The sequence below is a fragment of the Polypterus senegalus genome, chromosome 2 (genome assembly GCF_016835505.1).
Source record: "Polypterus senegalus isolate Bchr_013 chromosome 2, ASM1683550v1, whole genome shotgun sequence".
Classification (NCBI taxonomy): Eukaryota; Metazoa; Chordata; class Cladistia; order Polypteriformes; family Polypteridae; genus Polypterus; species Polypterus senegalus.
Window position 1 is genome coordinate 322,063,037 of NC_053155.1, and position 25,921 is coordinate 322,088,957.

Consider the following 25,921-nt stretch of genomic DNA (forward strand, 5'->3'; position numbering starts at 1 on the left):
AAAAATTTTTTGGGGTTTTTAAGGACTTTAAAAAGTAACCATCCAAACAGTTTTTAACCAAAGGGTAATGGGGTTTCATCATTTAGAACTGTTTTTACCATAGTATTTTGACTTTACACAGCGTGTAGAGTTGAAGTAACCTTATTTCACCATAACGCTGCTTCAGGGCCTGAAATTCACTTTAGGTAACATGTGTGACGCTTGTTTTCCACCAGGAAACTGTTCAAAACAGTTCATTTCTGTAAAAACTATGTCGCAATGTGTTTCAAGGTTTCACTTCACAACATAGAAGTTAGACTCATTAAATTTAACTTAACTTCAGTTTTGCCCAATGCAACTCAATAGGATTTTCAAAGTTGAGTTTGAGAGTTGAATTGCACTTTGAAAACAGTTGGGAAACCATCCAAACAGTTCTTAACCATAAGGGTACTGGGGCTTCATCATTTAGAACTGCCTTACCAGAGTATTTTGACTTTCCACAGAGTTAGAGTTGAAGGTAACCTGAATTCACCATAACGAGTTTCCCCAAGGGCTGAAAATCACTTTGTATACACATGTGTGACGCCTTGTTTTCACCAGGAAACTGTTCAAAACAGTTCATTTCTGTAAAAAACTATGTCGAGATGTGTTTTAAGTGGTTTCACAACATAGAAGTTAAGACTCATTAAATTTAACTCAACTTCAGTTTTGGCCCAATGCAACTCAATTGAATGTCAAAAGGTGAGTTTGAGATGTTGAATTGCACTTTGAAAAAAAGTGGGGAAACCATCCAAACAGTTCTTAACCATAAGGGTACTGGGGATTTCATCATTTAGAACTGCCTTTACCAGAGTATTTTGACTTCCACAGAGTTAGAGTTGAAGGTAACCTGAATTCATCAGAACACTTTTCAAGACCTGAAAACAACTTTGTGTACACATGTGTGACGGCTTGTTTTCCAACAGGAAACTGTTCAAACATTTAATTTCTGTAAAAACTATGTCGCAGATGTATTTCAAGTGGTTTCACAACATAGAAGTTAAGACTCATTGAGTTTCACTCAACTTCAGTTTTTGTCCATTGAGTTAATGGGATTTCAAAAAATGAGTTTAAGATGTGAAGTGCACTATGAAAACGGTTGGGAAACCATCCAAACAGTTCTTAACCATAAGGGTACTTGGGGATTTTAATTTAGAACTGTTTTTACCATAGTATTTTGACTTTGGCTACACAGCGCTAGAGTTGAAGGTAACCTATTTCACCATAACGCTGCTTTCAGGGCCTGAAATTCACTTTTGTACACATGTGTGACGCCTTCTTTCCACTCATTAGGAAACTGTTCAAAATAGTTCATTTCTGTAAAGTATTATGTCGTGAGATGTGTTTCCAAGTACTCACAACAGAAGTTAAGACTCATTAATTTAACTCAACTTCAGTTTTTGCCCAATGCAACTCAATAGAATTTCAAACGCTTTGTTTGAGATGTTGAATTAAATTTGAAAACAGTGGGAAACCATCGAAACAGTTCTCCCAACCATAAGGATAATTGGGATTTAACTATTGTTTTTACCAGAGTATTTTGACTTTACACAGCGTTTAGAGTTAAAGGTAACCTTATTTCACCATAACGCTGCTTTCAGGGCCTGAAATAACTTTTGTGTACATGTATACGCTTTGTTTTCCAACACCAGGAAACTGTTCAAAACAGTTCATTTCGTAAAACTATGTCGCTGGATGTGTTTTAAGTGAGTCTCACAACATAGTTAAGACTCACAAATTTAACTCAACTTCAGTTTTGCCCAATGCAACTCAATTGGAAATGTCAAAAGGTGAGTTTGAGATGTTGGGAATTTACCCTGAAAACTGTGGGGAAACCATCCAAACAGTTCTTAACCATATGGTACCAGTTTTCACTACTTAGGAACCGCTCTCTTTACTACAGAGTATTTTGACTTTCCAATGGTAGGAGTTAGGAGCTGAGGTAACCTGAATTCTACTCAAACACTTTTCAAGACCTGAAAACAACTTCTTTGTGTACACATGTGATTTAGCTTTGTTTTATCAGGAAACTGTTCAAAACAGTTAATTTCTGTAAAAAACTATGTCGAGATGTATTTCATAAGTGGTTTCTACAAATATAGTTAAAGATCCTTATTGAAGATTCTCACCTCAACTCTCCAGTTTTGTCCATTGCAAGTTAATGGGATTTCAAAAAGTGAGTTTAAGATGTGAAGTGCACTATGAAAAACGGGTTCGAAAACCATCCAAACAATTCCCCAACTATAAGGGTACTGGGGATTTCATCATTTAGAACTGTTTTACCATAGTATTTTGACTTTACACAGCGCTAGAGTTGAACTTAACCTTATTTCACCATAACGCTGCTTCAGGGCCTGAAATTCACTTTGTGTACACATGTGTGACGCCTTGTTTTCCACCAGGAAACTGTTCAAAACAGTTCATATTTCTTGTAAAACTATGTCGCTAGATGTACTTCAAGTGTTTCAACTTTCACAACATAGAAGTTAAGATTTATTAAATTTAACTCAACTTCAGTTTTTTCCTAATGCAACTCAATAGGGATTTCTTGCAAAAGCTGAGTTTGAGATGTTGAATTGCACTTGAAAAACAGTTGGGAAACCATCCAAATGTAGCTCCCCAACCATAAGTGGGTACTGGGGATTTCCTTAATTACTTAGAACTGCTTTTACCAGAGTTTTTTGACTTTACACAGCGTTAGAGTTGAAGGGAACCTGACTTTATCATAACACTTTTCAAGACCTGAAAAAACTAGGTACACATCTGTGACGGTTTGTTTTCCACCAGGAAAACTGTTCAAAACAGTTCATTTCTGTAAAACTATGTCACAGATGTGTTTCAAGTGGTTTCCCACAAATATAGAAGCAGACCTATTAAATTTAACTCAAACTGTGTTTTTGCCCAATGCAACTCCAATTGAATGTCAAAAAGGTGAGTTTGAGATGTTGAATTGTACTTTGAAAAAACAGTGTGAAACCATCCAAACAGTTCTTGAATCCATAAGGGTAATTGGGGGTTTCATCATTTAGAACTGCCTTTACCAGAGTATTTTGACTTTCCACAGAGTTAGAGCCAAAGGTAACCTGAATTCATCAGAACACTTTTCAAGACCTGAAAACAACTTTGTGTACACATGTGTAGACTTGTTTTCCAACAGGAAACTGTTCAAAACAGTTAATTTCTGTAAAAACTATGTCAGATGTATTTCAAGTGGTTTCACAACATAGAAGTTAAGACTCATTGAGTTTCACTCAACTTCAGTTTTGTCCATTGCAAGTTAATGGGGATTTCAAAAGTGAGTTTAAGATGTGAAGTGCACTATGAAAACGTTGGAAACCATCAAACAGTTCTTAACCATAAGGGTACTGGGGATTTTATCATTTAGAACTGTTTTTACCATAGTATTTTGACTTTACACAGCGTAGAGTTGAAGGTAACCTTATTTCACCATAACGCGTTTCAGGGCCTGAAATTCACTTTTTGTACACATGTGTGACGCCTTGTTTTCCACTAGGAAACTGTTCAAACAGTTCATTTCTGTAAAAACTATGTCCAGATGTGTTTCAAGTGGTTTCACAACATAGAAGTTAAGACTCATTAAATTTAACTCAACTTCAGTTTTGCCAATGCAACTCAATAGGAATTTCAAACGTTGAGTTTGAGATGTTAATTGCACTTTGAAACAGTGGGAAACCATCAAACAGTTCTTAACCATAAGGATACTGGGTTTAATCATTTAGAACTGTTTACCAGAGTATTTTGACTTTACACATTAGAGTTAAGGTAACCTTATTTCACCATAACCTTTCAGGCCTGAAAATAACTTTGGTAACATGGACGCCTTGTTTTCCACCAAACTGTTCAAAACAGTTCATTTCTGTAAAAAACTATGTCGCTGATGTGTTTTAAGTGGTTTCACAACATAGAAGTTAAGACTCATTAAATTTAACTCAACTTCAGTTTTTGCCCAATGCAACTCAATTGGAATGTCAAAAGGTGAGTTTGAGATGTTGAATTGCACTTTGAAAAACTGTGGGGAAACCATCCAAACAGTTCTTAACCATAAGGGTACTGGGGGTTTCATCATTTAGAACTGCCTTTACCAGAGTATTTTGACTTTCCACAGAGTTAGAGTTGAGGGTAACCTGAATTCATCAGAACACTTTTCAAGACCTGAAAACAACTTTGTGTACACATATGTGACGGCTTGTTTTCCAACAGGAAACTGTTCAAAACAGCATCTCCTCTGTAAAAAACTATGTCGCAGATGTATTTCCTCAAGTGGTTCTACAACATAGAAGTTAAGACTCATTGAGTTTCACCTAACTTCAGTTTCTTTTTGTCCATTGCAAGTTACGGGGATTTCAAAAAGTGAGCTTAAGATGAAGTGCACTATGAAACGGTTCAAAAAGTAAACCATCCAAACAGTTCTTAAATCCAGCAGGTACGGGGATTTCCATCATTTAGAAACTGTTTTACCATAGTATTTGACTTTACACAGCGTTAGAGTTGAACGTAACCTTTATTTCACCATAACGCTGCTTCAGGGCCTGAAATTCACTTTGTGTGCCACATGTGTGACGCCTTGTTTTCCACCAGGAAAACTGTTCACAAAATAGTTCATTTCTTGTAAAAACTATGTCGTAGATGTGTTTCCAAGTGTTTCAAACTTTCACAACACATATAAGTTAAGACTCATTAAATTTAACTCAACTTCAGTTTTTTGCCCAATACCAATAGGATTTTCAAAAGCTGAGTTTGAGATGTTGAATTGCACTTTGAAAAACAGTTGGGAAACCATCCAAACAGTTCTTAACCATAAGGGTACTGGGGATTTACTATTTAGGAACTGCTTTTACTAGAGTTTTTTGACCTTCACACAGCGTTGAGTTTGAAGGAAACCGACTCATCATAACACTTTTCAAGAATCTGAAACTTTGTGCACACATCTGTGACGGCTTATTTTCCACCAGGAAACTGTTCAAAACAGTTCATTTCAAAAAAAAAACTATGATGTGTTTCAAGTGGTTTCACAACATGTTAAGACTCATTGAGTCACCAACTTCAGTTTTTGCCCATTGCAAGTTAATGGGGTTTTCTAAAAAAAGTGAGTTTCTAAGATGTGAAGTGCACTTTGAAAAACAGGAAGTTTGGAAACCATCCAAACAGTTCAGCAACTATAAGGGAAAGCCTGGGATTTCTATCATTTAGAACTGTTTTACCATAGTTTTGACTTTACACGCCAAGTATAGGGAGTTGACCGTGAACTCCATTTCTGTTCATAACGCTGCTTCAGGGCCTGAAATTCACTTTGTATACACATGTGTGACGCCTTTGTTTTCCAGCAGGAAAACTGTTCAAAACATGCGTCTATTTCTGTAAAAACTATGGGTAGATGTGTTTCAAGTGTTTCACCTTCACAACATAGAAGTTAAGACTCCATTAAATTTAACTTAACTTCAAAGTTTTTGCCCAATGCACCCAATAGGATTTTCAAAAGCTGAGTTTGAGAAGTTGAATTGCACTTTTGAAACAGTTGGGAAACCATCCAACAGTTCTTAACCATAAGGGCAATTGGGGGGCTTCATCATTTAGAACTGCTCTTTACCAGAGTGAGTATTTTGACTTTCCACAGAGTTATTAGAGTTAGCTGTAACCTGAATTCACCATAACGAGTTTCCAAGGGCTGAAATCACTTTGTGTGTGTACACATGTGTGACGTACTGTTTTTCTACCAGGAAACCAAGTCTGCACAGTTCATTTCCTGTAAAAACTATGCTCCATGTGGTTTTAAGTGGTTTCACAACATAGAAGCTAGACCATTAAATTTAATCAACTTCAGTTTTTGCCCAATGCAAACTCCAATTGGAATGTCAAAAAGGTGAGTTTGAGATGTTGAATTGCACTTCTTGAAAAACAGTGGGGAAACCATCCAAACAGTTCTAAATCCATAAGGGTACTGGGGTTTGTAATTACTTTAGGAACTGCCTTTTACCAGGAGTATTTTGACTTCCTTCCACAGAGTTAGAGTTGGAAGGTAACCTGAATTCATCAGGAACACTTTTCAAGACCTGGAAACAACTTTGTGTGTACATGTGTGACGGGTTGAGCCTTTCCAACAGGAAACTGTTCAAAAACAGTTAATTTCTGTAAAAAACTATGTCGCAGGATGTATTTCAAGTGTGGTTTCACAGCATAGAAGTTAAGACTTATTGAGTTTCACTCAACTTCAGTTTTTGTCCATTGCAAGTTAATGGGGATTTAAAAAAGTGAGTTTAAGATGTGAAGTGCACTATGAAAAACGGTTGGGAAACCATCCAAACAGTTCTTAACCATAAGGGTACTTGGGATTTTATCATTTAGGAACTGTTTTTACCATAGTATTTTGACCTTTGCCAGCGCTAGAGTTGAAGGTAACCTTATTTCACCATAACGCTGCTTCAGGGCCTGGAAATTCACTCTTTTTGTACACACATGTGACGCCCTTGTTTTCCACTAGGAAACTGTTCAAACAGTTCATTTCTGTAAAAAACTATGTCGCAAATGTGTTTCAAGTGGTTTCACAACATAGAAGTTAAGACTATTAAATTTAACTCAACTTCTGCTTCTTGCCCAATGCAACTCAATAGGAATTTTAAACGCTGAGTTTTGAGATGTTGAAAACACCTTGGAAAAACAGTGTGAAACCATCGAAACAGTTCTTAACCATAAGGATACCTGGGATTTAATCATTTAGAACTGTTTTTACCTAGAGTATTTTTTGACTTTACACAGCGCTAGGAGTTGAAGGTAACCTTTATTTCACCATAACGCGCTTTCAGGGCCTGGAAAATAACTTTAGGTACACATGCTGTGCGACGCCTTTGCTTCCACCAGGAAACTGTTCAAAACAGTTCATTTCTGTAAAAAACTATGTCGTTGATGTTTTTCAAGTGGTTTTACAACATAGAAGTTAAGACTCATTGAGTTTCACTAAACTTTAGATTTGGCCCAATGCAAGTCATGGAGATTTCAAAAAGTGAGTTTGAGGATGTTGAAGTGCACTTTTGATAAAATAGTTGGGAAACCATCCAAACAAGCTCTTAACCATAAGGGTACTGGGGATTTAATCATTTAGGAACTGCTTTTACCAGAGTATTTTGACTTTACACAGCTGCTAGAGTTGAAGGGAAACCTTATTTCACTCATAACGCCGCTTCAGGGACTGAAAATAACTTTAGGTAATAATATGTGTGCATTTTACCTACCAGGAAACTGTTCAAAACAGTTCATTTCTGTAAAACTATGTCGCAGGATGTGTTTCAAGTGTTTCCAACTTTCACAACATAGAAGCAGACTCATTAAATTTAATCCTAACTTCAGTTTTGCCCAATGCAACCAATAGATTTTCAAAAAGCTGAGTTTAAGATGTTGAATTGCACTTTGAAAAAAACAGTTGGGAAACCATCCCAAACAGTTCAAACCATAAGGGTACTGGGTGGGGGTTCTAATTACTTAGAACTGCCTTTTACTAGAGCTTATTTTGACTTTCCATTAGAGTGAGATGAAGTTAAACTGACTTACCATAAGTAACACTTTTCAAAACCTGAAAACAATCTTTAGGTATTAATATCTGTGACGGCTTGTTTTCCACAGAAACTGTTCCAGCCAGTTCATTTCTGTAAAAACTATACAAGGTGATGTGTTTCAAGTGGTTTCACAACATAGAAGTTAAGACTCATTGAGTTTCACTCAACTTTAGATTTGGCCCAATGCAAGTCAAAGAGGATTTCAAAAAGTGAGTTTGAGATGTTGAAGTGCACTTTTAAAACAGTTGTGAAACCATCCAAACAGTTCTTAAACTATAAGGGTACAGGGCTTTACCATTTAGGAACTGCCTCCCTACTAGAGTATTTTGACTCTCCACAGAGTTAGAGCTGAAGGTAAACCTGAATCAACACCATAACGAGTTTCTAAGGGCTGAAAATCACTTCTTGTGTACACATGTGTGATTCTTGTTTTCACCAGGAAACTGTTCAAAAAACAGTTCATTTCCTGTAAAAACTATGTCTAGATGTGTTTTATGGTTTCATAACATAGAAGTTAAGACTCATTAAATTTAACTCAACTTCAGTTTTCTTTTGTGCCCAATGCAAACTCAATTGAAATGTCAAAAGGTGGAGTTTGAGATGTTGAATTGCACTTTGAAAACAGTGGGGAAACCATCCAAACAGTTCCCAACTATAAGGGTAATTGGGGTTTCATCATTTAGAACTTCGCCTTTTACCAGAGTATTTTGACTTTCCACAGAGTTAGAGTTGAAGCAAACTTAATCTATCAGAACACTTTTCAAGACCTGAAAACAACAACTTTGTGTACATTATTGTGCATGCCTTTGTTTTCCAACAGGAACGGTTCAAAACAGTTAATTTCTGTAAAACTATGTCAGAGGATGTATTTCAAGTGGTTTCTACAACATAGAAGTTAAGACTCATTGAGCTCCTACCCAACTTCAGTTTTTGTCCATTGCAAGTTAATGGGGATTTAAAAAGTGAGTTTAAGATGGAAGTGCACTCATGAAAAACGGTTGGAAACCATCCAAACAGTTCTTAACCATAAGGGCAATTGGGATTTTATCATTTAGAACTGTTTCTTTACCATATATTTTGACTTTACACAGCTGCCAGGAGTTGAAGGTAACCTTACCTCACCATAACGCTTTCAGGGCCTGAAATTCACTTTTTGTACACATGTATGACGCCTTGTTTTCCACTAGGAAACTGTTCAAAACAGTTCATTTCTGTAAAAAACTATGTCGCAGATGTGTTTCAAGTGGTTTCACAACATAGAGTTAAGACTCATTAAATTTAACCTGTCTCAGTTTTGCCCAATGCAACTCAATAGAATTTCAAACGCTTGAGTTTGAGATGTTGAATTGCACTTGAAAAACAGTGGGAAACCATCAAACAGTTCTAACCATAAGGGGATACTGGGGATTTAATCATTTAGAACCGTTTACCTGAGTATTTTGACTTTACACAGCATTAGGAGCTTTGAAGGTAACCTTTGTTCTTGCAATTCATGCTAACGCTGTGATCAAGGGCTGGAAAATCAGCTTGTGTACACAAGAGTGACGGCTTGTTTTCCACCAGGATACTGTTCAAAACAGTTTATTTCTGTAAAAAAACTATGTCGGTGATGTTTTTCAAGTGGTTTCACAACATAGAAGTTAAGACTCATTGAGTTTCACTCAACTTTAGATTTGGCCCAATGCAAGTCATTTCAAAAAGTGAATTTGAGATGTTTAAGTGCACTTTGAAAAACAGTTGGGAAACCATCCAAACAGTTCTTAACTATATGGGTACTGGGGATTTCACTTCATTTAGAACTGCTTTTACTAGAGTATTTTGACTTTACACAGCGCTAGAGTTGAAGGTAACCTTATTTCACCATAACGCTGCCTGAAAATTCCTGAAAATAACTTTCAGTAAGCATGTGCGACACCTTGTTTTCCACCAGGAAACTGTTCAAAACAGTTCATTTCTGTAAAAAATATGTCGCTGATGTTTTCAAGTGGTTTCAACAACATAGAAGTTAAGACTCATTGAGTTTCACTCAACTTTAGATTTGGCCCAATGCAAGCCAAAGTGGATTTCAAAAAGTGAGTTTGAGATGTTGGAAGTGCACTTTGAAAAATAGAAGTTGAAACCATCCAAACAGTTCTTAAACCATAAGGGTACTGGGGATTTCATCATTTAGAACTGCTTTTACTAGAGTATTTTGACTTTACACAGCGTTAGAGTTGAAGGTAACCTTATTTCACCATAACGCGTTTCAGGGCCTGAAAATAACTTTGTGTACACATTTGTGACGCCTTGTTTTCCACCAGGAAACTGTTCAAAACAGTTCATTTCTGTAAAAACTATGTCGCAGATGTGTTTCAAGTGGTTTCACAACATAGAAGTTAAGACTCATTAAATTTAACTCAACTTCAGTTTTTGCCCAATGCAACTCAATAGGAATTTCAAACGCTGAGTTTGAGAGATGTTGAATTGCACTTTTGAAAAAACAGTGGGGAAACCACTTAAACAGTTCTAACCATAAGTGGGTACTGGGGATTTAATCATTTAGAACTGTTTTACCAGAGTATTTTGACTTTTACACAGCTGCTAGGAGTTGAAGGTAACCTTATTTCACTCCTACAACGCTTCAGGCCTGAAAATAACTGTGTACACATGTGTGATGCCTTGTTTTCCACCAGGAAACTGTTCAAACAGTTCATTGTAAAAACTATGTCAGCTGATGTTTCTTTTCAAGTGGTTTTGCTAAATATAGAAGTTAAGACCTATTGAGTTTCACCTAACTTTTACATTTGGCCCAATGCAAAGTCATGATTTCAAAAGTGAGTTTGAGATGTTGAAGTGCACCTTGAAAACAGTTGGGAAACCATCCAAACGGTTCTTAAACTACAGTGGGTACTGGGGATTTACCATTTAGAACTGCTTTACCTGAGTATTTTGACTTTACACAGCTGCTAGAGCTGAAGGGAACCTTATTTCACCATAACGCCGCTTCAGGGTCTGAAAATAAATCTTTGTGTACACATGTGCATGCCTTGTTTTCCACCAGGAAACTGTTCAAAACAGTTCATTTCTGTAAAAAACTATGTCAGCAGAAGTGTTTCCCAAGTGTTTTCTGGCCAACATAGAAGTTAAGACTCATTGAGTTTCCACTCCAACTTCAGTTTTTGGTCCATTGCAAGTTAATGGGGATTCCCCAAAAAGTGAGTTTGGTGATGTGAAGCACCGTGAAAATAGTTGGGAAACCATCCAAACAGTTCTAACCATAAGGGTACTGGGGATTTTATCATTTGGGAAAACTGCTTTTAGCATAGTAGATTTCAGACTTCATACTAAAGTTAGGTTGAAGGTAACCTTTATTTCACCATAACGCCGCTTCAGGGCCTGAAATTCACTTTGTGTACACATTTGTGACGCCCTTATAATCTCAGGAAACTGTTCAAAACAGTTCATTTCTGTAAAAACTATGTCGCAGATGTGTTTCCTAAGTGGTTTCACAAACAGAAGTTAAGTGACTCATTAAATTTAACTCAACTTCAGTTTTTGCCCAATGCAACTCGCTAATAGGAATTTCAAACGCTGAGTTTGAGATGTTGAATTGCACTTTGAAAACAGTTGGGAAACCATCCAAACAGTTCTTAACCATAAGGGTACCGGGGGTTTCATCATTTAGAAACCGCTTTTACCAGAGTGTACTTCCGACTTTGGCTATCAGCGTTAGAGTTTGAAGGTAACCTTATTTCACCATAACGCCGCTTCAGGGCCTGAAAATAACTTTTGTTTACACATGTGTGACGTATTTGTTTTCCTAAGCAAGGAAACTTGTTCAAAACAGTTCATTCTGTAAAAACTTATGTCACAGATGTGTTTCAAGTGGTTTCACAAATATAGAAGTTAAGACTCATTGAGTTTCACCCAACTTCTTAGATTTGGCCCAATGTAAGTCAAAGGATTTCAAAAAAGTGAGTTTGAGATGTTGAAGTGCAACTTTGAAAACAGTTGTGAAACCATCCAAACAGTTCTTAACCATAAGGGTACTGGGGGCTTCATCATTTAGAACTGCCTTTAAATTTCCAGAGTATTTTGACTTTCCAGAGTTATTAGAGTTGAAGGTAACCTGACTTCATCATAACACTTTTCAGACCTGAAAACAATCTCTTAGGTACACATCTGTGACGGCTTGTTTTCCACAAGGAACTGTTCAAACAGTTCATTTCCTGTAAAACTATGCCTGCTACAGATGTGTTTCAAGTGGTTTCACAACATAGTTAAGACTCATTGAGTTTCACCTCAACTTTAGATTTGGCCCAATGTAAGCCGGCGGGATTTCAAAAAGTGAGTTTGAGATGTTGAAGGCACTTTGAAAACAGTTGGGAAACCATCCAAAACGGTTCTTAACCATAAGGGTAAATTGGGGATTTCATCATTTAGAACTGCTTTTACCAGAGTATTTGACTTTACACAGCTGCTAGAGTTGAAGGGAACCTTATTTCACCATAACGCTTCAGGGCCTGAAAATCAACTTTGTGTACACATTTGTGACGCTTGTTTTCCACCAGGAAACTGTTCAAAACAGTCTACTTCTGTAAAAACTATGTCTAGATGTGTTTCAAGTGGAGCCACAACATAGAAGTTAAGACTCCATTAAATTTTAACTCAACTTCAGTTTTTGCCCCAATGCAACTCAATAGGAATTTCAAACGTTGAGTTTGAGATGTTGAATTGTACCCTTTTGAAAAACAGTGGGAAACCCATCAAAACAGTTCTTAACCATAAGGGTACTCCTCAGATTTAATCATTTAGAACTGTTTTTACCAGAGTATTTTGAATTTTTACACAGCTGCTAGGAGTTGAAGGTAACCTTATTTCACCATAACGCTTCAGGGCCTGAAAATAACTTTGTGTACACATGTGTGACGCCTTTGTTTTCCACCAGGAAACTTCGTCTTCAAAACAGTTCATTCTCTGTAAAAACTATGTTGATGTTTTTCAACTGGTTTCACAACATAGAAGTTAAGACTCATTGAGTTTCACTCAACTTTTAGATTTGGCCCAATGCAAGTCAAGGGATTTCAAAAAGTGAGTTTGAGATTAGCGCACTTTGAAAAACAGTTGGGAAAACCATCCAAACGGTTCTTAAACTATAAGGGTACTGGGATCGTAATTACTTAGAAACTGCTTTTACCTTGGAGTATTTTGACTTTACACAGCGTTATAGGAGCTGAAGCGCGAACCCATTTCACCATAACGCGTTTCCCCAGGGCCCGAAAAATAACTTCGTGTACACATGTGTGACGCCTTGTTTTCCACCAGGAAAACTGTTCAAAATAGTTCATTTCTGTAAAACCATGTCGCAGAAGTGTTTCAAGTGTTTCTCGGGCCAACATAGAAGCAGTATCCATTGAGTTTCACTCAACTTCAGTTTTTGTCCATTGCAAGTTAATGGGGATTTCAAAAAGTGAGTTTGGTGATGTGAAGTGCACTGTGAAAAAATAGTTGGGAAACCATCCAAACAGTTCTTAAACTATAAGGGTACTGGGATTTTATCATTTAGAACTGCTTTTTAGCATGTATTTTGACTTTACACAGCGTTGTTGAAGAACCTTATTTCACCATAACGCGTTTCAGGGCCTGAAATTCACTTTGTGTACATTATTTGTGACTTTGTTTTCCACCAGGAAACTGTTCAAAACAGTTCATTTCTGTAAAAAAACTATGTCGCGAGATGTAGTTTCAAAGTGGTTTCACAACATAGAAGTTAAGACTCATTAAATTTAACTCAACTTCAGTTTTGCCCAATGCAACTCAATAGGAATTTCAAACGCTGGAGTTTGAGATGTTGAATTGCACTTTGAAAAAACAGTTGGGGAAACCATCCAAAACAGTTCTTAAACTTCATATGGGTACTCGGGGGTTTCTACTCATTTTAGGAACTGCTTTTTACTTAGAGTACTTCCTTTTGACTTTACACAGCGTTAGAGTTGAAGGTAACCTTATTTCACCATAACGCTACTTCAGGGCCTGAAAATAACTTTGTTTACACAAGTGTGGACTCGCTTGTTTTCCACAAGGAAACTCGTTCAAAACAGTTCATATTTCTGTAAAAACTTCTGCGTCAAGCCAGATGTGTGTTTCAAGTGGTTTCTGCACAACATAGAAGTTGGTGACTCATTGAGTTTCCCCACCAACCTTTAGATTTGGCCCAATGCAGTTTTCCATGATTTCAAAAAGTGAGCTCTTGGAGATGTTGAAGTGCACTTTTGAAAAAACAGCTGTGAACCATCCAAAACAGTTCTTAACCATAAGGGTACTGGGGGCTTCCACTCATTTAGAACTGCCTTTACTAGAGTATTTTCCTGACTTTCCACAGAGTTAGAGTTGAAGGTAACCTGACTTCATCATAACATCTTTTCAAGACCTGAAAAACAATCTTTAGGTACACATCTGTGACGGCTTGTTTTCCACAAGGAAACTGTTCAAAACAGTTCATTTCTGTAAAGACTGCGTCATGATGTGTTTCAAAGTGGTTTCCCACAACATAGAAGTTAAGAGACTCATTGAGTTTCCCCACCTAACTTTTAGATTTGGCCCAATGCAAGTCAAAGGATTTCAAAAGTGAGTTTGAGATGTTGAAGTGCACTTTTAAAAAACAGTTGTGAAACCATCCAAACAGTTCTTAACCATAAGGGTACTGGGGGCTTCATCATTTAGAACTGCCTTTACCAGAGTATTTTGACTTTCCACAGAGTTAGAGTTGAAGCGTAACCGAATTCATCATAACACTTTTCAAGACCTGAAAACAACTTTGTGTACACATGTGTGACGGCTTGTTTTCCAACAGGAAACTGTACAAAAACAGTTAATTTCTGTAAAACCAGGTCGCGAGATGTATTTCAAGTGGTTTCCACAACATAGAAGTTAAGACTCATTGAGTTTCACCTTAACTTCAGCTTTTGTCCATTGCAAGTTAATGGGGATTTCTAAAAGTGAGTTTAAGATGAAGTGTAATCTATGAAAAACAGTTGGGGAAACCATCCAAACAGTTCTTAACCATAAGGGTACTGGGATTTATCATTTAGGAACTGTTTTTACCATAGTATTTTTTGATTCTACATAGCGTTAGAGTTTAAAGGTAACCTTATTTCACCATAACGCCGCTTCTAGGCCTGAAATTCAATTTTGTCTTCACATGTGTGACGCCTTGTTTTCCACTAGGAAACTGTTCAAAACAGCCATTTCTGTAAAACTATGTTGCAGATGGTGGGTTTCAAGTGGGTTTCAATTTCACTAAATATAGAAGCTAAGACTCATTAAATTTAACTCTAACTTCTAGTTTTTGCCTTAATGCAATCAATAGGATTTTCCAAAGCTATTTGAGATGTTGAATTGCACTTTGAAAACAGTGGGTAAATCACCGTGTGTAAAACAATTCTAAATTCATATGGGTACCAGATTTCATCATTGAACTGCTTTTACCAGAGTATTTTTGACTTACACAGCGTTAGAGTTGAAGGTAACCTTATTTCACCATAACGCTGTATCAAGGGCTGAAAAATCAGTTTGTGTACACATGTCTGACGGCTTGTTTTCCCCAGGATACTGTTCAAACAGCTTTATTTCTGTAAAAACTGCGTCACAGATGTGTTCTTCAAGTATTCCCACAACATAGAAGTTAAGACTCATTGAGTTTCACTCAACTTCAGTTTTTGTCGAATGCAAGTTAATGGGGATTTCCAAAGGTGAGTTTAAGATGTGAAGTGCACTTTGAAAAACAGTAGGGGAAACCCGTCCAAACAGTTCTTAACCATAAGGGTACTGGGATTTCTATCATTTAGAACTGCTTTTACCAGGAGTATTCTTTGACTTTTACACAGCCGCTAGAGTTGAAGGTAACCTTATTTCACCATAACGCTTCAGGGCCTGAAAATAACTTTGTTTACACATGTGTGACGCCTTGTTTTCCACCAGGAAACTGTTCAAAACAGTTCATTTCAAAAAACTAAAAGTCATTGATGTTTTCAAGTGGTTCTTCTACAACATAGTTAGACTCATTGAGTTTCACTCCACCAGTTTTATTCATTGCAAGTTAATGGGGATTTCAAAGGTGAGTTTAAGATGCGAAGTGCACTTGGAAAACAGCTGGGAAACCATCCAAACAGTTCTAAACTATAAGGGTACTGGGGATTTAATTACGAACTGCTTTTACCAGAGTATTTTGACTTTACACAGCAAGTTAGAGTTGAAGGTAACCTGAATTACCCATAACGAAGCCTCAAGGGCTGAAAAATCACTTTGTGTACACATGTGTGACGCCTTGTTTTTCACCAGGAAACCAGTTCAGCCAGTTCATTTCTGTAAAACTGCCTAGATGTGTTTCAAGTGGTTTCACAACATAGAAGCAGACTCATTAAATTTATCCCAATCCTAGTTTTGGCCCAATGCAACTCAATAGGAATTTCAAATTTTGATTTGAGATGTTGAATTGCACTTTGAAAACAGGTGGGGAAACCATCGAAACAGTTCCAACCATAAGGATACTGGGGATTTAACTCATTTAGGAACTGTTTTACCTGAGTATTTTGACTTCATACAGCATTATTAGAGTTTTCGAAGGTAACCTTTGTTTCACTCCATAACGCGTATCAGGGTTGAAAATCAGCTTGTGTACACAAGAGTGACGTATTGTTTTCCACCAGGATACTGTTCAAAACAGCCGGTTTCAAAAAACTATGTCGGTGATGTTTTTCAAGTACTTCACAACATAGAAGTTAAGACTCATTGAGTTTCACTCAACTTTAGATTTGGCCCAATGCAAGTCAAAGGATTTCCAAAAGTGAGTTTGAGATGTTGAAGTGCACTTTGAAAAACAGTTGTGAAACCATCCAAACAGTTCTTAACCATAAGGGTACTGGGTGTTTCATCATTTAGAACTGCCTTTACCAGGAGTATTTTGACTTTCCTGGGCTTCAGAGCAATAGAGCTTGCGTAACCTGAATTCATCATAACACTTTTCAAGACCTGAAAACAACTTTGAGTACACATGTGTGACACCTTGTTTTCCACCAGGAAACTGTTCAAACACAGTTCATTTCTGTAAACTGCGTCGCTGATGTTTTTTCAAGTGGTTTCACACAACATAGAAGTTAAGACTCATTGAGTCACCAATCCCTGATTTGGCCTAATGCAAGTCAAGGGATTTCAAAAGTAGCTCTTGAGATGTTGAAGTGCACTTGAAAACAGCTGTGGTTCATCCAAACGGTTCTAACTACAAGTGTTCTGGGGATTTCATCAGCCGAACTGCTTTACCAGAGTATTTTGACTTTTACACAAAGGCTAGAGTTGAAGGGAACTTTATTTCACCATAACGCTTCAGGCCTGGAAAATAACTTTTGTGTACACATTTGTGACGCCTTGTTTTCCACCAGGAAACCGTTCAAAACAGTTCATCTCTGTAAAACTATGTCGCGAGATGTGTTTCTAAGTGGTTTCACAACATAGCAGACTCATTAAATTTAATCAACTTCAGTTTTTGCCCAATGCAACTCAATAGGAATTTCAAACGCTGAGTTTGGAGATGTTGAATTGCACTTTGAAAAACAGTGGGAAACCATCAAAACAGTTCTGCAAACCCAAGGGTACTGGGATTTAATCATTTAGAACTGTTTTACCAGAGTATTTTGACTTTTAAGCACAGCTGCTAGGAGTTTGAAGGTAACCTTATTTCACCTATAATCGTTGCTTCAGGGCCTGAAAAATAAATTTCTTGGTGTACACATGTGTAATTTGTTTTCCACCAGGAAACTGTCTCAAAACAGTTCATTCTCTGTAAAAACTATGTCGCTGATGTTTTTCTCAAGTGGTTTCACAACATAGAAGTTAAGACTCATTGAGTTTCACTAACTTTACATTTGGGCCCAATGCAAGTCAAGGGGATTTCAAAAAGGTACTGAGATGTTGAAGTGCACTCTTTGAAAAACAGTTGGGAAACCATCCAAACGGTTCCCAACCATAAGGCACTGGGGATTTCCATCATTTAGGAACTGCTTACCTGGAGTATTTTGACTCTTACATGTTTAGAGTTGAAGGAACCTTATTTCCACCATAACGCTGCTTCCAGGGTCTGAAAATAACTTGTGTACACATGTGACAGCCTTGTTTTCCACCAGGAAACTGTCTAAAACAGTTCATTTCTGTAAAAAAACTATGCTCTCCAGAAGTGTTTCAAGGTTTTCTGCCAACATAGAAGTTAAGACTCATTATTTCACTCCAACTTCAGTTTTTGTCCATTGCAAGTTAATGGGGATTTCAAAAGTGAGTTTGGTGATGTAGCGCACTGTGAAAAAGAAGTTAAAACCATCCAAACAGTTCTTAAATCATAAGGGTACTAGATTTGAATATTTAGGAACTGCTTTTATATAGTATTTTGACTTTACACAGCGTTAGAGTTGAAGGTAACCTTATTTCACCATAATGCGCTTCAGGGCCTGAATTCACTTTGTGTACACATTTGTGACGCCTTGTTTCCACCTTCAGGAAACTGTTCAAAACAGTTCATTTCTGTAAAAAACTATGTCGCAGATGTGTTTCAAGTGGTTCTACCAAACATATGGTTAAGACTCATTAAATTTAACTCAACTTCAGTTTTGGCCTAAATGCAACTCAATAGGAATTTCAAACGTTGAGTTTGAGATGTTGACTGCACTTTGAAAAACAGTTAAACCATCCAAACAGTTCTAAACTATAAGGGTACTGGGGTTTCTATCATTTAGGAACTGCTTTTTACCAGAGTACTGACCTTTTACACAGCCGCTAGAGCTTTTCGAAGGCAACCTTATCTCTACCCATAACGCCGCTTCAGGGCCTGAAAATAACTTTGTTTTACACATGTGTATTTGGCTTGTTTTCCACAAGGAAACTACTGTTCAAACAGTTCATTTCTGTAAAAACTATGCTCGCCAGGATGTGTTTCAAGTGGTTTCACAAATATAGAAGTTATGACTCATTGAGTTTCACCTAACTTTAGATTTGGGCCCAATGCAAGTCAAGGGATTTCAAAAGTGAGTTTTGAGATGTTGAAGTGCACTTTGAAAAATAGTTGTGAAACCATCCAAACAGTTCCAACCATAAGTACTTGGGGCTTCATCACTAGAACTGCCTTTACCAGAGTATTTTGACTTTCCACAGAGTTAGAGTTGAAGGTAACCTTGACTTCTATACTTCAACACTTTTCAAGACTTGAAAAACAATCTTTAGGTACACATTCAGGACGGCTTGTTTTCCACAAGGGGAAACGTTCAGTTCATATTTCTGTAAAAACTATGTCATGATGTGTTTCAAGTGGTTTCACAACATAGAGCAGACTCATTGAGTTTCACCTAACTTAGATTTGGCCCACGTGTCGAGTGTATCTCAAAAGTGAGTTTGAGATGTTGGGAAGTGCACTTTGAAAAACAGTTGGGAAACCATCCAAACGGTTCTAACCATAAGGGTACTGGGATTTTACTCATTTAGAACTGTTTTTACTAGGAGTATTTTGACTTTTACAGCGCGAGTTGAAGGAACCTCCTTATTTCTACCGCGGGCCTGCTTGTGGGCCTGAAAATAACTTTGTGTACACATTTGTGACGCCTTGAGCTTTTCTCCTACCTCAGGAAACTGTTCAAAACAGTTCATTTCTGTAAAAACTATAAATGATGTGTTTCAAGTGGTTTCACAACATAGAAGTTGCACTCATTAAATTTAACTCAACTTCAGTTTTTGCCCAATGCAACTCACAGGAATTTGCAAAGAGTTTGAGATGTTGAATTGCACCTCTTTGAAAACAGTGGGGAAACCATCGAAACAACAGTTCTTAACCATAAGGGTACTGGGGATTTAATCATTTAGAACTGTTTTACCAGAGTATTTTAACTTGCCACAGTTTTAGAGTTGAAGGTAACCTTTATTTCACCATAACGCTGCTTCAGGGCCTGGAAAATAACTTTGTGTACACATGTGTGACGCCTTGTTTTCCACCAGGAAGTCTGTTCAAAACAGTTCATTTCTGTAAAAACTATGTCGCTGATGTTTTTCAACTGGTTTCACAACATAGAAGTTAAGATTCATTGAGTTTCACTCCAACTTTAGATTTGGCCCAATGCAAGTCAAGGGATTTCAAAAGTGAGTTTGAGATGTTGAAGTGCACTTTGAAAAACAGTTGGGAAGTCTCATCCAAACGGTTCTAACCATAAGGGTACTGGGGATTTCATCATTTAGAACTGCTTTTACCTGAGTATTTTGACTTTACACAATGCTAGAGTTGAAGGAACCTTTTATTTCACCATAACGCTGCTTCAGCCCGAAAATAACTTTGGGTACACATGTGTGACGCCTTGTTTTCCACCAGGAAACCGTTCAAAACAGTTCATTTCTGTAAAATATGTCTAGGAAGTGTTTCAAGTACTTTCACAACATAGAAGTTAAGACTCATTGAGTTTCACCCAACTTCAGTTTTGTCCATTGCAAGTTAATGGGGATTTCTAAAAAGTGAGTTTAAGAGATGTGAAGCACTGTGAAAAATAGTTGGGAAACCATCCAAACAGTTCTTAAACGCAAGGGTAGTCAGGATTTTATCATTTGTAGAACTGCTTTAGCATAGTATTTGACTTTACACAGCTTAGAGTTGAAGGTAACCTTTTATTTCACCCATAGCAACGCGTTTCAGGGCTCCAAGAAATCTACTTGTGTACACATTTGTGTGACGCCTTTGTTTTCCAAATTTTCAGGAAAGTCTGTCTAAAAACAGTTCATTTCTGTAAAAACTATGTCAGATGTGTTTCAAGTGGTTTCTACAAATATAGAAGTATGACTCATTAAATTTAACCTAACTTCAGTTTTTCTTTGCCCCAATGCAACTCAATAGGAATTCCCCAAACGCTGAGTTTGAGATGTTGAATTGCACTTAAAAACAGTTGGGAAACCATCCAAACAGTTTCTAAACCATAAGGGTATGTACTGGGGGTTTCATCATTTAGAACTGCTTTTACCAGAGTACTTTGACTTTTACACAGCTGCTAGAGCTAGCTGCAACCTTATTTCCTCACCTCATAACGCGCCTAGCCCAAAAATAATTTTTGTTTACACATGCGGTGGACGGCTTGTTTTCCACACAAGGAAATGTTCAAAACAGTTCATTTCTGTAAAACTATGTCACAGATGTTTCAAGTGGTCGGCCAAACATAGGTTATGACTCATTGAGTTCTAATTCCTAACTTTAGATTTGGCCCAATGTGTCAAAGGATTTCAAAAAGTGAGTTTGAGATGTTGAAGTGCAATTTTGAAAACAGTTGTGAAACCATCCAAACAGTTCTTAAACTATAAGGTACTGGGGGCTTCCACTATTTAGAACTGCCTTTACCAGAGTATTTTGACTTTCCACAGAGTTAGGAGTTGAAGGTAACCTGACTTCATCATAACACTTTTCGCATCTGAAAAACAACTTGTGTACACATCTAGGACGGCTTTGTTTTCCAACAGGAAACTGTACAAAACAGTTAATTTCTGTAAAACTATGTCGCAGATGTATTTCAAGTGGTTTCACAACATAGAAGCTAAGACTCCATTGAGTTTCACTCAACTTCAGTTTTTGGTCCACGTAAAGCTTAATGGGGATTTCAAAAAGTGAGTTTATGATGTGAAGTGCAATTGGTGAAAAAAAACAGTTGGGAAACCATCCAAACAGTTCTGAACTATAAGGGTACTGGGGATTTACCATTTAGAACTGTTTTTACCTTATATAGTATTTTATTCTATGACAGCGTTTAGAGTTTGAAGGTAACCTTATTTCACCCATAACGCTTCAGGGCCTGAATTACCTCTTTTGTTCACATGTGTGACGCCTTTGTTTTCCACTAGGAAACTGTTCAAACAGTTCATTTCGTAAAACCATGTCACAGATGTGTTTCCAAGTGGTTTCACAAACATAGAAGTTAAGACTCATTGAGTTTCACTCCAACTCCAGTTTTGTCAATTGCAATAATGGGATTTCAAAAGGTGAGTTTAAGATGAAGTGCACTTGAAAACAGTAGGAACCCGTCCAAACAGTTCTTAACCATAAGGGTAATTGGGATTTCATCATTTAGAACTGCTTTTACCAGAGTACTTTGATCTTACACAGCGCTAGAGTTGAAGGTAACCTTATTTCACTCATAACGCTTCAGGGCTCCAAAAATAACTCTTGTTTACATGTGTGACGCCTTGTTTTCCACCAGGAAACTGTCTCAAAATAGTTCATTTCTGTAAAAACTATGTCAGCTTGATGTTTTTCAAGTGGTTTCACAACATAGAAGTTAAGACTCATTGAGTTTCACTCACCTTCAGTTTTTGTCTATTGCAAGTTGGGGATTTAAAAGGTGAGTTTAAGATGTGAAGTGCACTTTGAAAACAGTTGGGAAACCATCCAACAGTTCTTAACCATAAGGGTACTGGGGATTCCCATCATTTAGAAACTGCTTTTACCAGAGTATTTTTGACTTTACACAGCTTAGGAGTTGAAGGTAACCTTATTTCACCATAACGCTGTATCAAGGGCTGAAAAATCAGTTTGTGTAAATACATGTCTGACGGCTTGTTTTCCACCAGGATACTGTTCAAAACAGTCTTATTTCTGTAAAAAAACTATGTCACAGATGTGTTTCAAGTGGTTTCACAACATAGAAGCTGGCATCATTGAGTTTCACTCAACTTTAGATTTGGCCCAATGCAAGTCAAAGGGGATTTCAAAAGGAGATTGAGTTGTTGAAGTGCACTTTGAAAACAGTTGTGAAACCATCCAAACAGTTCTTAACCATATGGGTACGGGGTTTCATTATTTAGGAACTGCCTTTACCTAGTACTTTACATTCCATTAGAGTTAGAGATGAAGGTAACCTGAATTCATCATAACACTTTTCTCAAGACCTGAAACAACTCTTGTGTACACATGTGTGATACCTTGTTTTCCAAATTAGGAAACTTCTTTTCAAAACAGTTCATTTCTGCAAAAACTATGTCGCATGTATTTGCTTTTGTTTCACAACATAGCAGACTCATTGAGTTTCACTCAACTTTAGATTTGGCCCAATGCAATTCAAGGGATTCTCAAAAGTGAGTTTGAGATGTTGAAGTGCACTTTGAAAAACAGTTGGGAAACCAGGTCCAAACGGTTCTTAACCATAAGGGTACTAGATTACCACTAGGAACTGCTTTTACCAGAGTATTTTTGACTTTACACAGCTGCTAGGAGTTGAAGGGAACCTTATTTCACCATAACGCTGCTTCAGGGCCTGAAAATAACTCTTTGTGTACACATGTGTGACGCCTGTTTTCCACCAGGAAACTGTCTGCACAGTTCATTTCTGTAAAAATCATGTCACAGAAGCGTTTCAAGAGTTTTCAACATAGAAGTTAAGATTCATTGAGTTTCACCAACTTCAGCTTTGGTCCATTGCAAGTTAATGGGATTTCCAAAAAAGGAGTTTAAGATGTGAAGTGCACTGTGAAAAACAGTTGGGGAAACCATCTAAACAGTTCTTAACCAGAAGGGCAATTGGGATTTATCATTTAGAACTGTTTCTACTATATATTTTGACTTTACACATGCTAGGAGCTGAAGGTAACCTTATTTCCCCACCATGTTCGCTTCAGGGCCTGAAATTCACTCTTTTGTACAATAGCTGTGTGTGACGCCTTGTTTTCCACCTTCAGGAAACCGTTCAAAACAGTTCATTTCTGTAAAAAAACTATGTCAGCATATGTGTTCTAAGTGGCTCACAAACATAGAAGTTAAGACTCATTAAATTTTAACTCAACTTCAGTTTTGTGCCCAATGCAAATAAAGAGGATTTCCTCAAAAGCTGAGTTTGAGATGTTGAATTGCACTTTGAAAAAAACAGTTGGGAAACCATCCAAACAGTTCTCTAACCATAAGGGTACTGGGGGTTTCTATCATTTAGAACCGCTCTTACTCAGGAGTATTTTGACTTCCACAGAGTTACAGGAGTTGAAGGTAACCTGACTCATCATAACACTTTTTCAAGACCTTTTGAAAACAATTTTAGGTACACATCATCTGCATGGCTTATTTCCACCAGGAAACTGTTCAAAGCCAGTTCATTTCTGTAAAACTATGTCAGTTGTAGATGTGTTTTTAAGTGGTTTCAGAACATAGAAGTTAAGACTCATTGAGTTTCTCTCTCAACCGGTTTTGTCCATTGCAAGTTAATGGGGATTTCAAAAAGTGAGTTTAAGATGAAGTGCACTTTGAAAAACAGCTAAAACCATCCAACAAGTTCTTAACCATATAAATGATCGTACCATTTAGGAACTGTTTTACGATATATTTTGACTTTACACAGCGTTAGAGTTTAAGGTATAATTTATCACCATAACGCTGCTTCAGGGCCTGAAATTCACTTTGTGTACACATGCAGGACGTTTCAGTCACCAGGAAACTGTTCAAAACAGTTCATTTCTGTAAAACCAAGTCGCAGATGTGTGTTTCAAGTGGTTTCCATTAAACATAGAACTTCTAAGACTCATTAAATCTCTAACTCAACTTCAGTTTTGCCCAATGCAACCTCTATTGGAAATGTCAAAAGGTGAGTTTGAGATGTTGAATCTTGCACTTTGAAAAAGTGGGGAAACCATCCAAAACAGTTCTTAAACCATAAGGGTAATTGGGATTTCATCATTTAGAACTGCTTTACTCAGAGTATTTTTGACTTTACACAGCGTTAGGTTTGAAGGTGTAACCTTTATTTCACCATAACGTAGCTCTGAGGGCCTGAAAATACCTTGTGTACACATGTGTGACGCCTGTTTTCCAACAGGAAACTTTTCAAACAGTTCATTTCTGTAAAAAACTATGTCGCAGGATGTATTTCCCAAGTGGTTTCACAAATATAGAAGTTAAGACTCATTGAGTTTCACTCACCTTCAGTTTTAACCATTGCAAGTTAATGGGGATTTCAAAAGGTGAGTTTAAGATGTGAAGTGCACTTGAAAAACAGTTGGGAAACCATCCAAACAGTTCTTAACCATAAGGGTACTGGGGATTTCATAATTTAGAACTGCTTTTACCAGAGTACTTTGACTTTACACAGCGTTAGAGTTGAAGGTAACCTGACTTCATCATAACACTTTTCAAGACCTGAAACAACTCTTTGTGTACACATCTGTGACGGCTTGTTTTCCACCAGGAAACTGTTCAAAACAGTTCATTTCTGTAAAAAACTATGTCGCAGATTTGTTTCAAGTGGTTTCACAACATAGAAGTTAAGACTCATTAAATTTAACTCAACTTCAGTTTTTGCCCAATGCAACTCAATAGGATTTTCAAAAGCTGAGTTTGAGATGTTGAATTGCATTTGAAAACAGTGGGAAACCATCAAAAAAGTTCTTAACCATAAGGGTACTGGGGATTTCATAATTTAGAACTGCTTTACCAGAGTACTTTAGACTTTACACAGCGTTAGAGTTGAAGGTAACCTTATTTCACCATAACGCGTTTCAGGGCCTGAAAATAACTTTGTTTACATTATGTGTGACGATTGTTTTCCACCAGGAAACTGTTCAAAACAGTTAATTTCTGTAAAAAACTATGTCGCAGATTTATTTCAAGTGGTTTCACAACATAGAAGTTAAGACTCATTGAGTTTCACTCAACTTCAGTTTTTGTCCATTGCAAGTTAATGGGGATTTCAAAAAGTGAGTTTAAGATGTGAAGTCCACTATGAAAAACAGTTGAGAAACCATCCAAACAGTTCTTAACCATAATGTCTGGGATTTTATCATTTAGAACTGTTTTATATTTTTGACTTTACACAGCGCTAAGTTGAAGGTAACTTATTTCACCATAGCGCTTTGGGCCGAAATTACTTTTGTACACATGTGACGCTTGTTTTCCACTAGGAAACTGTTCAAAACAGTTCATTTCAAAACTATTCGGATGTGTTTCAAATGGTTTCCAACATAGAACTTAAGACTCATTAAATTTAACTCAACTTCAGTTTTGCCCATGCAACTCAATAGAATTTCAAAGGTGAGTTTGAGATGTTGAATGCTTTTTAAAACAGTTGGAAACCATCAAACAGTTCTTAACCATAGGGTACTAGTTTCATCATTTAGAACTGCTTTACCAGGTATTTGACTTTCCACAGGTTAGAGTTGAAGGTAACCTGAATTCACCATAGCGCTTCTGAAATCACTTTGTGTACAGTGTGACGCCTTGTTTTCCACCAGGAAACTGTTCAAACAGTTCATTTCTGTAAAAACTATGTCGCTGATGTTTTTCAAGTGGTTTCCAAAATAAAGTTAAGACTCAGGTT